A 12,271-nucleotide genomic window follows, 5' to 3' on the forward strand; every position below is an offset into this window, starting at 1 on the left:
CAAAGTCCTCCACTACAGAGTCCTTTATAGCCAGAGGCTCTTGGGACATCAATCCCTATAAACCAAACCACTAAATGTAATTGACTCGTTAGATTTCAGCAAAAATGCTCAAATGCTAGTCTGCTCCACAGTTGTCTTTCTATTAACATTATGTAGTAGTAGGTAAGTCTACCTGCACTGTTGGTGTAGTGGGGGACTTTGGCATCAAATCTGCCCTTTCATCATTCAGATACACTGACAGTTTGAGCGTGTCAATAACCAGATATGCACTCGTACCAGTCGAAATACTACAGTTTCGACAGGTTACTAATCGCAAATATGTTCCAAACTGCATTCATTGTTTCAACTTGACAGTTTAATCACTAGTTGCAGTGATACCAAAGTTTTAAGTGATATGTGGTTTGTTAAGTGCTTTCTCCTCCTTTTATCAGTTGATTCAGTGCAAAGGAATTCGTAGGGAGCTTCATGGTCCTATCTGATATATGTATTCCTGCTTTGACCTAGCAAAACGGGCAGTATAGCTTGAAGAATATCTGTCCAGATATTCAACATAGTAACAGTACTCAGAATAACACAGTCCGCTATTCATATTCATTTTTCTTGAACAAGTAAAGATTGCAAAAACTCACCTGCATAGTTAGCTAGCATAACTAGCACTGATAATTTTAAAACTGCGATTCATGGTTTTGTATTGCAAGATATGGTCAAGTGGCTTGTTCTGCATAACAACTGTTTTATTTATTTTGTACTCAGTTATTTATGCACTATCATATGCAACTCTAGACAGTTAATACAGTGCAACCCTGCTATAGTAAACTCTGATATAGTAAAGTGAAACTGAAGTCCTAGTTCGTCTTCCATAGACACCTGTACATTTCTTCCCCTTTATAGTGGAGACATTTCTGTTATACATTTGTTATACGAAAGTGCGTCTGGCCGCAGTGACATACTTCGCATCAGCGTGCAGCGCATACTGCTGGTGTGTGGCTGCTTTTATGCAGGTGTCATCTGTCTTGTCGAAGTAAGCTGCGGGGAAGTAGAGATAATGACTCTTGGGTAATTGGCGAAAGAACAGACGATTCTTTCAACATATGGTGCACATCAAGGCCTAGGCCACTGCTTTCCTGGGTGGTGTATCACGAGGTAATGGTTCTTTCTGAAAGAACAAAGCACATGGGGGTTTCAGGGAAAGGACAATCGTACACCTCGCACACCAGCTCATTTCAGCACCAGCAGTAGCTGTGGAAATGACAACCCTGACGCTTTTGCAGGAGTTGTATAGTGTGTCTTTGCACTGATGCTGCATTATTTGCGTAAGAGATTAAAGAGTAACTTGGTATGGCTATTAATGTCTACGCATTCGTAATGAATTGATTATGCAAGAGGGAAGGTCAATGTGGACATGTCAGTGAATCTGCTTACTTTAGGCAAGCACTGATGCAATGCATCTAATCATTGCTATTTTTATCATACTAAAGCATGGGCCGGTGATGAAATTTAGCATGATAAGATTTTTCCAATCCCCTTGTTCGGTCTGCCTACTGTGGGGACTGAATTTCGGTGCAGTTTCTAGCCACTTTCGGCCAAGCACAGGCGAGCACTGCTAAGCACCTGATGCGGCCTGTAAGCAGCATAGTAGTCTTGTAAAGCCTGGACAGTTACAGGAAGTGAAAAACCTTATCAGTTGTCGGGGATTGCATGCGCTCTGTATTCAGTAGTAAATATTGTGCACCATGCTAAATGGTGAACATAATACTGCTCAACCAGCTAGGTCTGAACAGGTTTTCACCCTTTGCGCAAGAAAATTTTAAAAAAACATTCAGGCGATCATCGCCTTGTAATTATTCACTTCTGCAGTAAACTATGTTTTTCACAAAGAGGGTATTAAGAAAGGGAAACGCGCAGACGGCTGACGGATTTGTCGACACATTCTAGCCGATACAGACAGGACCCAGTAAATGAACTATGTGGTTACATTGAACATTTTGTAGCACCTACACATACTATCTTCATTTGCATGAAGTTTCTATGCTATCTACAAGCCTGTTGCCCCAGCAATAGCAAGAAGGCAGCATCGTGCAGCTAGAGCTACTGCGTGCAGCCAGGGCTAGTGCATCGGCAGCCGTCAAACCAGAAGGCCAGCAATGGCGGAAGGGTCACATGACCAAATATGGTAGTGCCCATGTGCTTGTGCTGTAAACGATCTGATCCGGGCTGTGGATCTGGGGGACCTGAGTGATCCTGACTGCATTTCGATCGATGGAGGCAATACGTAAAGAGACAGCGATGCACGTTAAGAACCAAGTGGTCTGAAGTTCCAGTGCTCCTCAGGCGTGCATGATGTGTCAGAGTCCACAACACATCATCCATGGCTGACACATGGATGGGACCCCAGGGTCCCCCTGTGGTCCACAAGGCCTTATGGACCAGTGTAAATAGTGGGGGACCACTTGAGACTGGGGAAGGAGAGCGACCTGATGCGGGCTGCTGCCAGTGTTTCGGCAGTAGGTCACGGAAATGGGATTGAGTCAAGGCTAAACTCTACTCTAAAAACCGCTCACTTCATAAGCCGGCCAGTTAGCCACGGTCTGCAGAGAACATGGGAGAGGTGACATGTCGGCACCAGTATGCACGCCGTCGGAAAGGATTCGATCGACTTCTCCCAACACTGCTCACTCGTCAGACACCTGAGGCGCTTTTTCATTGCAGCCATAACTCGTTTCAGCATGCTTGGTCCATTACACATTCTAAATTTTCTTAATTGTCACTATCAAGCATTAGCTTTCCTTTGAACTTCCCTTTTTCCAATTTTCTGGTCACTTTTCATGCAGGCGAAAAGCAAGACACCTGTGTGCTGTGCAATATCAGTGTGCATTAAAAAACCCCAGGTAGTCGAAATTCCGGAGCTCTCCACTACAGTGTATCGATCGTAGCCTGGACCGCTTTGGGACGTTATACTCCATAAACCAAAGCATTTATTTAATTCAATTAATCACTGATTTTATTAGTTCGTCATTACCCATCACACAGCAATCAATCACTAGAGCCACAAATTACTATAACAATTTTTTATACGCAGTCCCCGATTTTTGCGACACTCAGTGCCGACTGCTTTTCTACCGGACGAGTTCTATAAGTTACTGCTGAAATTGCCGACTGCAGGTGTTATCGCCCGCAGCGGTCAAGATGCCAGACACAACGAAAGAACCCAGGTTCGAACCCGACTGCCGGCGACTGCGTTTCGATGTTGTGGCTGTAGGAAGAAGAAAAAGTGAAAAAGAAAATGCACGGGCCTGCTACTGGCTCTAGCTGAGCCACCTCCACTGCCTTGTGCGGACAGAAGAGGGAGAGAAAGACGCGCGCCGTAACAGCAGTCGTCCACCAGCGAAGCGGTGGTGGGTGCAATGACGGCGTACAACAGAAAACTTCGGTGGCAGGCTAGCCCCCGCCGCAAGCGGCGGTGACCTATACCTGCCCCAGCCGCATCAGGGCCAGGATCAGACACCCTCCTCCACCTTCTCTGTGTTTCGATGAGGGTGAAACTGAGGCATTCTTGTGCTGTGCGATTTCAGTGCGAGCTCTCCCCTAGGGGCTGGGACAGGTAGGTCACCGCTTCTTGCAGCGGGGGCTAGCCTGCCATTGGATTGGTAAAACGTTTATTTGGGGCCTGCAGTAGAACGCGCGCGCGCGCTCCGGACGGGGCCTACGTCGTCCTCTGGGCACCGGCCGTGTGGCCTGGGCCCCACTCCCCGTGGCCGGCTCGCTGGTTCCCTGCCAGGACAGCGCCTTGATGACCTGCTGGACGGCCCAGAGTTGTTCCTCTTGATTGTCGCTCCCTGCGGCTGCTGCCAGTCGCGGCGGGATCCTCCCAGATTTAGCTTCTTCCTGGTACTTGTTGTAATTCCACAGAATGTGTACGAAGCCGTCCGTCTCCGTTCAGCAGACTCTGCATTTGTCTGTCGGGTGCATCTCGGGATACATTCTGTGCATCAGCGACGGGCTGGGGAGTGAGCCTGTCTGTAGCTGTCTGAATAAAGCGGCTTGCTCTCGACTGAGCCCCGAGCAAGGGGGTGGAAGAGTTCTGCGAGCTAGGCGGAACTCCGTGGTTATTTCGTTGTAGTCGGTCCTTGGTGCTGAACCACAGCGGCCAGTCGACCGAGGCGCGGTCTGTTAGCGTGCGTGCCTTGGCGTGTGCCGTCTCGCTGTGGTTGGCGTTGCGGTCTGACGCCTCGCCCGCGTGCGCCGGGAACCACTTGATTCTCACTTGTCTGCTGTCATCGTCGTTCTTGGTTGCCTGCAGTATGCGCACCGCTTCCTTCGCTATCCTGCCTTTGGCGTAATTTCTCACCGCCTGCCTCGAGTCGCATAGCACTGTGTGGCAGTCGTGGAGAGTTGCACGCCACCTTGGACCACATTCTTTTCGGCTGCCCTGCCAATCCTCCCCCGCAGGGCCAGCCCGCCATCGGATCATGGGAGGAATGGGAAGCCCTCCTTACGTCGCAGGACCTGGACATCCAACTTCGCAGTGTGGACCGGGGTGCCAGTGCCATGGCCCTAGGTGACCTGGACACATGCGCGTAATGTGAGGGCCGTGCGGTGGCCCTGGGCCCTTGAAGGGTCCAAACTCGCTCGTGAAATAAAGTTTTTTCCTCCTCCTCGCGGTCGGCGATGGCCACCTCCTCCGCTTGCTCTGCCTTGGTGCATCTTGCTGGCAGTCGTGCGAACGGTGCCGGTCGCTTCGACGACGACCGTTGTGAAGCCGTGTATCTTGGCGTACTCAGCCGCGTCAACGTAGCGTGTGTGTGTGTCGGCCGCGTGCTGGTCTGTCGGCGTCTTGGCTCTCGCTGCTCTCTTCCCTTTGTCTCCGGGTGCATGTTCGTCGGTACCGAGTCCACTCTGATGTTGCGCCTGATCTCATCGGGGATGGGGAGCTACGTCTGCTCCCTGCCTTGATATCCAATTCCCAGGTTGTCCAGGATACTCCGGCCGACCTTGGTCGTAGACAGTCATCGAGTTGTGCGGCGCATTGGGCCTCCGCTATCTCCCCCAGCGTGTTGTGCACCCCCAGCTGCAGGAGGCGTTTGGTGCTCGTTGTTTCGAACAGTCCCAGTGCCGTCTTGTAGGCTCTGCGGATGAGTATATCTATCTTGTACGTTTCTCTCGCTCTTTTTCCACTTGTGGTAGGCCGCCACGTACGCTACGTGACATATGACGAACGAGTGGATCAGTCTGATCAGGCTCTCTTCCCTCATTCCACTTTTCTTGTTCGTGACTCGTTTGAGTAGTCTCGTGGCGTTCGCCGCTTTCGCAATGAGCCGGGTGACGGTCTCGCCGTTTCTGCCGTGCGTCTCGATAGTCATTCACAACACACTGATCTTGTTGACTCTTGGGATCGCGTTTCCCTCTCTAGTCTTGACTTTGATTGCCTCATACTCTCTCGGGCTGCTCTTGGGTTTGCGGTGCTTGACGGGCGGGTAGACGAGGAGCTCCGACTTGCTCAGCGAGCATCTCAGCTCCGTTCCGTCGAGTTGGTCTTCAATCGTATCAACGGCCGCCTATAGGGTGGATTCGATGTGGGCGTCGCTGCCCCCTTCCACCCACTGCGTTATGTCGTCCGCGTATATCGTATGTCGGACTTCCTTGATGTTCCTGAGTCTTTCGCGGCTACTCTATCATCACGAGATTGAAAAGCACCGGCGAGATGACCGATCCCTGAGGTGTGCCTGTGCTTCCCAGCTTCTTCTCCTGTGCTTGGAGGTCCCCCGCTCTGAGCTCGGCCGTTCTGTCCGTGAGGAAGTCTGATGTAATTGTATGATCTCTCTCCCATGTTGAGTTTCGAGACTTGGGATAGGATCGCCGACGCTCTGCAGGTCGAGTTCCAGTACTGCTTTGTTGTCGCCGGTGTCGCCATCGATGATCTAGTGCTTGAGTTGTATCATGGCGTCTTGGGTACTTAGATGCTGCCTGAAGCTAATGATCGTTTCCGGGTAAAGATCTTCTTTCTCGAAGTATTCTTGCCACGCTGTTGAGCAGGTCGTTCTCCAACACCTTGCCCACGCAAAATGTGAGCGATATGGGTCGGTGGTTATCCGTGTCGGATGGCTTGCCCGGCTTGGGGATCAGGATGATCTTGGCCTTCTTCCACTGCGTCGGCAGCGTTCCCGTTTTTCAGCATTTGTTGTAATAGCTCGTGATGCTTTCTATGGATTTGTCGTCAAGGTTCTTAAGCGCCTTGTTGGTGATGCGGTCCAGCCCGGCCGCCGACCTGCTGTTGAGGTCCTGCAGTGCCGTGCGAACTTCTTCTACGTCTATATCTCTGTCGAGACGGGCGTTGGGCAGCCCCCCGTACGTCCCGTGGCACTCCGTGGGCGTAGTCTGCAGGTATATGTTGCTGATGCGTTTCGTCACCTTATCGGCGCCATGTTTAGTGACTTCTCGATGGATGAGTTGTGGTGTGACTTAGTCTTGGTTTCGTCGAGCAGATGCTTCAGCAAGTTTCATGTTTTCCCGTTGTGCATCTAGCCGTCGGCAGCGTTGCATATCTCATTCCACTTTTGCGCACATAGCGTTGCGCACACGTCATTTTCGGAGTGCCACTCGCGTGCTCTTCGTTCGCGCCGCGAGTGTCTGGCATGACGCTGCGGCCGCTTACGTTGGGCTCGCTGTCCTTCTGGGTGTCACGCTGCGTTGGTTATCTCGCCGCTGCCGCCATGTGGTAGACGTAGCCGGTATAACAAGCAAAACTGTTTATTCATACATCAGGTAATGGCGCCCGTTTTCGCTCTGCTTGGCGCGGTCGCCCATGCTGGGGTCTCCCGGCGGTCCGCCTGGTTAGCTTGCCGCTTGGGGCGCTGTCGCCAGTGAGCTGGTGGAATAAGGAAATCAGGGAAGCTATTGAACAACGACGGGCTGCTTCAAGGGAACACCGAATGGCAAAGAAAGCACAGGCTTCTCAGGAGGAAATCGACCAAAAATGGGAATCATATCGACAAAAGAAACTTCAAGTGCAGGCCCTCGTCCAAAGTAAAATAAGGCAGTCCACCGATCGCTGGATAGCTGATATACACGATGCCTCTAGAGGCGGAGCAAGAAAATTCTGGAACCATATAAGCTGGCTAGGGAAGAAGAATCAAAGAAAGCAATATCGGATTCAAGATAACGAGGGAAATTGTTTAAAGGGGGACAACGCAGTGAACTACATTACATCAGTTATAGCCGAGTCATTTAAGATCGACGATAGGGTAATCTCCGCAAATCAGGAAGCAACACAAGGTAGCAGAATACAAAGCACCTTAGAACTGACCAATCTAAACTGGAAAAAGGCAGAAAAAAATATTCCTAAAAACACATCTACAGGAATAGATGGAATTCCGATCAAGCTGATTAATGAACTCTGTCCAAAAAGTAAGGAAACGTTGTTAAAAGCTTTGGAAACAGTCATAGCGAATAAGCAAATTCCGGACAGCTGGCGGCAGAGTAAAATGAATTTGATTTATAAAGGGAAAGGAGAAAGGATGCACATAAAATCCTACAGGCCGATTGCCATAACATCTGTAATGTACAGGTTAGCCATGCAGGCGGTGAAATTAAAGGTGCAAGCATGGGTTGAAAGTAACAAGATACTCGGAGAACTTCAGAACGGCTTTAGAAATGGTAGGCGCTTAGATGATTGCCTGTTCGTGCTTACCCAATGCATCAAAATATCTAGAGTGGAAAATAGACCTTTGTATTTGGCCTTCCTGGACATAAACAGGGCGTACGACAACGTAAGCAGAGAACTCCTGTGGAACATATTAAAAGAAGGTAGCGGTTATGAGATAATAGAGTTCCTACAGGAAATATACCGGGATAACAAAGTAGAAATTACGTGGGAAGGGATAAGAAGTACGGAGGATGTCAAAGTATGTAAAGGATTAAGACAAGGCTGTCCTCTATCACCGGTGCTGTTCATGCTTTATATGATAAACCTGGAACGGAGGATACAAGACAGTAACCTAGGTTTTAACCTGTCATACAGATTAGGTGGAAAGGCGGTAGAGCAGCGCCTCCCCGGTTTGATGTATGCAGACGGTATTGTGCTGCTAGCTGAGAGTCTGGAAGAATTGCAAACTCTAGTTAAGTATTGCGGAGACGAAGGGGACGCTATAGGCTTCAGTTTCAGCGCAGTTAAGTCGGGTCTGATGATGTTCAACGGCTCAACTGATCAGGGTCTTAAAATTCAAGGCCTTGAAATACCTAGAGTAGTAGAATATAAATATTTGGGGGTATGTTTAAACGAAGGATTGGCATACATTGGAAAGCATGAACAATCACTTAAGGCCAAAGGGCGAAGGAATGCCGGGATAATGAAGCATAAGGCATTGTGGGGATACAATAGGTATGAGGTATTGAGGGGTATTTGGAAAGGAATTATGGTGCCCGGACTTACTTTCGGAAATGCGGTTTTGTGCCTAAAATCAGAGGTACAGTCGAAATTAGAAACAAATCAGAGATCCGTTGGACGATTAGCACTAGGTGCCCACGGCAAAACTACAAATGAGGCGGTACAGGGAGATATGGGCTGGGCATCTTTTGAAGTACGGGAAGCTCAGAGTAAAATATTATATGAGGAACGCCTGAGGAAATTGGACAGTAACAGATGGGCAGCTAAGGTATTTAAATACCTGTACCTAAAAAGCGTTGACTCACAATGGAGGAAAAGAACTAGGAAACTAACTCGTAAGTATGTTATTAACAAGGACGGAGAAATAAAGAGCATTAAGCAACAGGTGAAAAACACAGAAGGTAAAAATTGGATAAATTCGATGGAAAAAAAACAGAGTGGAATTATACCGAAAGTGGAAAATGCAGACCACGAAGGAAGATTTCTTTGATAACTCAAGAGGCAGTGCCCTACTTTTTGAAGCTAGATCAGGGTGCCTTAGAACAGGCAGCTACAAAAAGAAGTTTAACAATGGAGATGACGCATGTGCTGTATGTGGAAACTCCAGTGAAACAATTGACCATATTATACTCGAATGCAATCATGGAGGAAGGAAACAACTTAGGAGAGGCCCTTGCCATTCCCAATGCATTGGAGAAAGTGTGGCGGAAGTGACGTCAAAATTTAGGGTTAGCCAAGTCGGGCCATTAGCAACGGCGACGCGTTGCTATGAAAACTCGGGCCACTAGCAACAGCGTTGCTAAGGGCCCTACCTACGTGAGCGTCGCGGAGAAAGGTTAAAGGTGGAGGAGAGACGTTGCAGCGCCCGGTCGCGGCGCGGCCGCGCCGGCTTCAAAAAAATGACGTCAGGGCCTCTCCTAAGCTTTCCTTCCTCCATGAATGCAATGGTATCCATCCGGAAGTTGATGCAGGCGCAATCACTGTTCCTGAAGCTCTGGGGTTTAGAGATAACAGTGGCCGGCTGAATAAACCGGCGGTGGAAACTAGCAAAAAGCGGCTGGAAGATTGGTGGCTTAAAAGCAGAGATGTGACATAATGTTAGTAATGTAGGAGCAAAATTTAATAAATAGAATGATGGTTTAGTTAACAATTCTAAATCAATAATTAAGATATATGGAGCAAAATGAGCATGATAGCTACTGCTACCACCCCGTTTCAAAGGGGACGCTCCTATATTCCATCCATCCATCCATCCATCCCACAACAGCAGTGAGATAATTTTGATTTTTTGGGCCGAAAACCACCACAAAGATCCTGGTCATCACACCGTGCAAGAGTTAGAAGTTTGGCCATTCGGGGGATTATTTCCTCTTTCATCGGAAAGATAGAAGAGCTGGCTAGGCCTAATTCTCAGACCTAGCGTCGCATACTCTACCCCACGTCGACGGACGCCTGCCCATGTGGCGGCCCTCAGATTACCTATGAAAAGTGTTGCGGACGGAGATGATATTGACCCCACAAAATTCGAGAACGGTGAGTGGGAGACCGTTCTCAGCATGCACTACCGCATGAGGAAGAAAGACGCGAAACCCGCGTCGAGCTCCGTGAACGCCGGCGAGCACGGCGCCGGCGAGAAGAAATATGTCATTCAGAAAAGCAGGCAAGATCCCAACATCCGCAAGAGGGCACCAATGCCGAAGCTCCCGGAGAGCGACTATAAAATAATCTTCAGGCCAAGAGGCTGGAATTTAAATGACTATGTGCCACGTCGCCTACTGCAGGCCATGTGCGCGTCTGCAAACCTACCCTATGTAAACGTCCTGGACGAAGATATTTCAAGGATCAACTCCGGGAACAACACCTACACGGTCAGCATGCCCGATGGTCAACGAGCGAGCACTTATGTGAACATTAAATCCATAGTTATTTACCAGAAGACCCTCGACATGGTGCCGTACATCGCGGCACCCGACGACGCTATTAAAGGGCCACTGTCCAGGGAAGGCCCTTTTAAGAAACGAAGTGTCTAAAGGTACGTCCGACGGATCCATTCGATTCTCGTAAAGATACGGCGGACGTCGATATACAGGCTCATGGCTATATGCACGTCGAACGCGGCCCCATTCCGCGGGCGAGACTAAAACCCGCCATGAATAGGGTTTTTTCGGCTAAAACTTTGTCCCTAGATTTCCCCAAACGCATTGAACGCCATGTTTTTACAAAGTACCTAAATGCTGACTATTATGTGCCTAGTTGAGTCTGAATTTGTCCCCAGATTCGTGGCGGGCTGGCGGGCTTTTCGGCTCTTTCCTCGTTGTCGCCGACGGCGTCCAGAGCTTTTGGATTGACGAGCTCTGGACGACGCCGTCGTCGGCGCATTCGGGCAGTGTTTGTAAAGTCTCCCAGTTTATTGGCGTGGTTTTGCTGCAGCGGAGGTAGTGCAACGCACCCTTAACATTAAACCATTCAACAGCAAAAGTCGGACGTTCGATTCATGGGTACCGAGCAAATTTGCGATGTCTGCGTCAACGATCTGACATCGGCCGTCGCTTCTCACGTAAGCCATTGTCATTGCTGTTGTTTTTTGACATAGTGCGCTGAGTGCAGCGGTAGGTGGGTGTCGTGTCCATTTTTGTCCGCGAAATCAATGCGAGAGGTGTCATTCAGTAGTGAATTAAGGTAAACAGCAACCTGGTACTTAATTGTTTTTGAGCTTGCAGATACGACAGATCGAAATCAGCGTGCAATTTGTCAATTACTTATATCTCTGTGGCATGGATGCCACCTTCTAGCTTCGGAAAGCAATCTGAAGACGGTGCAAAACTCTTGTGTTTTATCAGAACATGTATCGATATATAAGCAGTATAGCAAAAATGACTTTGGAAGGAATGAAATTGTTTCCAACAAAGCTTTGCGCAAATACATTTTCTTTTTCTATCAGGAGCTTGCGACAGCGCAACACGACAACGTAGGCACTATACTGTGTCAGCTTGCTGCTTATCTGATTCTAATTTAAGATGATTAGCATTAGCAGCATTTGAATTGTTTTAGTGGTTATTTTATTACATATACAAAAGGAAAGAAAAGATGTTTGCCAGCCCCGGTATCTGATATCTGGAGCACCTGAACAAGGGCGGTGGAATTAAAGGGATAGCGAGGAAGGGGTAGATGAAATCAAAGAGGTGAACGATAGGGAGAAAGGACAGGGTAGGTAAAAATAAAAAATATATTGTATATAAAATATAAAAATATATCACAATATATATACACTATGACACAATATACAGTAGTTCGCTTGAGGCCCAGAGTAACGAATGCAGCGAGCTGCCAAAATGCGGCCAGGAAGGTAGCTTGCTTAACTTCCTTCAGGTCACTTGCAGCAGCCTTGTTACTGTATACGTGTTAGTAGACTATAAACTTGGGCTGATATCTCATATGCAATGCTGCTTGGTAGAGCACTCACTTCATTTCAGTGTTTACATGTGTCTATGCCATTTTTTGTTTTTACTTTCAGCAGTCTTGGAGACGCAGCCGCTCGTTTATTTTGGACAACTTTTGCATCCTTGGCTCCCTACATGTACAGTACATGTACCAAGGTATATATATGTGCATTATATTCAGTATTTTCATTTTATTTTTCAGTGCATGAGTATCGTTTCTGCTATGGATAGCAATTTGTTAAGTGACTGAAAAACATTTATAGCAACAATTAAAACATATGAGTGTCAATCTGTGAGGCCACATTGTTGCCATTGTCGTTGGTATCGTCTGGACATGCCACACCCTATACCCAATGAATATAGTCATTCCACCAAACTGAAATTGAATCTGGGTTGCAATACACACTTATACGCTATAATACCCCAGCACTCAACCCAACACTACGTC

This window comes from Amblyomma maculatum, chromosome 1 (genome assembly GCF_055883805.1).
Source record: "Amblyomma maculatum isolate TAMU_Amacu chromosome 1, ASM5588380v1, whole genome shotgun sequence".
NCBI classification, from domain to species: Eukaryota; Metazoa; Arthropoda; class Arachnida; order Ixodida; family Ixodidae; genus Amblyomma; species Amblyomma maculatum.